Below are 2,753 nucleotides of genomic sequence, written 5' to 3'. Positions count from 1 at the left end.
GGGGTTCGCAGGTGACCCCCGGGGATGGGCACGGGGTTGTTACGGTGGCGTGGGGGTGATGGAAGGGGCGGGGGGCGCGGCCCCGGCGTGTTCGTGGAGTTGAGTCACCCCCGCCCTGTCCACAGTGAACTTGGGGGTTAGTATTTGCGTATTTGTAGGTATATTTGTTGATGGTAATGGTGATTTCTAAAAGTGATCGCGGGCTGGGGACTGCGGATTTGCTCCGTTGGAGCGAGTCCAGAGGAGGCCACCAAGTTGATCGGAGGGATGCAGCACCGCTCCTGTGAGGAAAGGCTGGAAGAACTGGGATTGTTCAGCCTGGAGAAGGACCCGGGGAGACCTAATGGGGGCTTTTCAGTACTTGAAGGGAGGCCACAAGAAAAATGGAGAGAGACTTTTTACTAGGGCCTGGGGTGACAGAAGAAGGGGGAATGGCCTCACACTGAAAGAGAGTACGGTGGGATTAGATATTAGGAAGAAATTGTTCCCTGTGAGGGTGGGGAGGCCCTGGCACAGGTTGCCCAGAGAAGCTGTGGCTGCCCATGCCTGGAAGTGTTTAATGCCAGGTTGGACAGGGCTCTGGGCAAGCTGGGATAGTGGAAGGTGTCCCTGCCCACGGCAGGGGATGCAACAAGATGGGCTTTAAGGTCCTTTCCAATCCAAACCATTCCATGATTCTATGAACCTCCAACTGTGGGTCTGCAGCGACCCACGGCCTCCTCCCACCCTGCACCCACGGGGTTGGACACGGGGGCCCAAGCTGGGAACAGCCCTGTAAGACCCAGAAAAGGGCTGCAGGGCAGGGCCACCATGGCCACGATCTCCTGCCAGCACCCACCACCTCCCTGCTGCAGGATCGCCGGGCTCCCTGGACACCTCCTCTCAGGGCACTGCGGCTTCTGGTCAGTGAGGAACCCTCCTGACCCACGGCCTGACCACGCCCCCCTTGGCAGATCCAGGCCGTGCCGGTGACCAAAGGCTTCTTTTGGGACGGATACTCCAGCCTGGGGACTTGTGGCCTGGAGCCTGGCTGCTCCCTGTGCCATCCCTCCGGGAGATGCTCCAGGCTGGAGCATTGAAAGGTACATCCTCTTTGCTGTGGGGTCCGAGGGCTCTGTCCCCTTCTCACTGGCTCTTTCCGCTCCTCGAAGGGTGTGTCCCCTCCTCGCCACTGCCTCCGCGCATCCCAAACGGGAATCCCAAATGGGAATGTCCGTGCTGCCCCTCTCCGGGCTCTCCCACGCTCGGGTAGCTGCATCCTCCCTTCTCGGCCAGCACTTGCTTGTTTCTGATCTTGGATGTCATCGAGGGTGGAAAATGTGACAGGAAGGAAGGGAGGCTTTTTTTCCCTCCTGCTAAATATGGACTGACATTAAAAATCCAAATACTGTCGTGAAAGGAATCCCAACCTCTGTTTGTCGAGGGAGAGAAGAATGATGTTTTCTGGCTTTTCGGCTGTGAGGTTCCAGCTGGGAAGTTTCGCAAGGAGTGGTGGAGTCCTTGCCGGGAGCCTCAGGAATTTACTGAGCTTGTTCACAGGACACTCTCCACAGCGTCTTAAGCTAAAAAAAAATTAGTCATCCCTTCTCTGCCTGCCCGTGGCTGGGGGAAGCTTGCTGCGAGCATGCAGGACGCTTGGAAATATTTAAGGATTTTTTCCTCCTGTACAAGGAGTTCTAGAAAACGGCAGGAAATAAAACTGCGGCCCCAACAGGAGTTTTTCATCTTTATTTTAATTCCTGTTGCTGCAGCAGCCAGTGGCAGGGAGGGGAAGGATGTGCTCGGGGGAGCTGCAGCCGGGTTTGGGGGGAGGATTTGTCTCTCCCTGTCAAGCATCAGATGCAAACTCATGCTGTTATTCCCAGAGATATTGGGAAACAGGTTCTGTGTGGAGCTCTGGAATGAGGAATGGGATCACAGGGTTGGTCAAGGCACAGCCAGCTCCCTGATGGCTTCTGCTGTGGCCAGGGTGAAGAGCCAGGATGCATTTTGGGGAGCAGGGACCACGGCTTCCCTAGGACCTGGGGGTGCTGGGAGAGAGCCTTGGTGTCTGTGCTGGGCAGAAAGTGGGCACTGCTGCCTTCCCATTCCGTGTGTTTCTTTCCACCCCTGTTGGAGAGCTTTCTGGGGGAGCGCCTTTGGAAAGCTCCAGGGTTTTTGCCTGATCTTTATTAAAACGGTTGGTTAAAGCAGCTGGTTGGTTACACTTGGCTGAAGGTGGTGGAGTCATCGTCCCTGGAGGTGTCCAAGGAGCAGCTGAACATGGCACTCAGTGCTCTGCTCTGGTAACAAGGTGGGGATTGGTCACAGGTTGGACTTGTGAGGTGATGATCTTCGAGGTCTTTTCCAACCTAAATGACTCTGGGATTCTGTGAAAACAGTGGGGGATCCTGGGAGGTGCTGGAATAGGTACTTCCTGTTTCCAGGGTACTGGTGCTGGTGCTGCTGTGTTGTTCCCAGACTAAGGAGACACAGCCCTGCCTTCCTGAAACATCCCTCATAAATATCTGAATCTCTGTGCTGCTCCGTGATACTGGTCCATGTCCAACATCAACATCCTTGTGGATGAGCAGCTTGAATTCCCTCTCTCCTTGTCTCCTCCTGCTACCAGCCTACATCTGTTCTGCTCCAACCCTCTGTGTTTCCAGTGGGGTGGTGGATCCCAATCCAGCAGGGAGGGTGCAGGTTTTGTGACCTCTGCTGTGCCACTGTCAGGGTCTGTGTGGTGCCCCAAAACACTGGGGAGCGTGGGG

Source organism: Corvus brachyrhynchos, unplaced genomic scaffold, assembly GCF_000691975.1.
Source record: "Corvus brachyrhynchos isolate BGI_N302 unplaced genomic scaffold, ASM69197v1 scaffold166, whole genome shotgun sequence".
Lineage (NCBI taxonomy): Eukaryota > Metazoa > Chordata > Aves > Passeriformes > Corvidae > Corvus > Corvus brachyrhynchos.
This window is presented reverse-complemented; position numbering follows the sequence as displayed.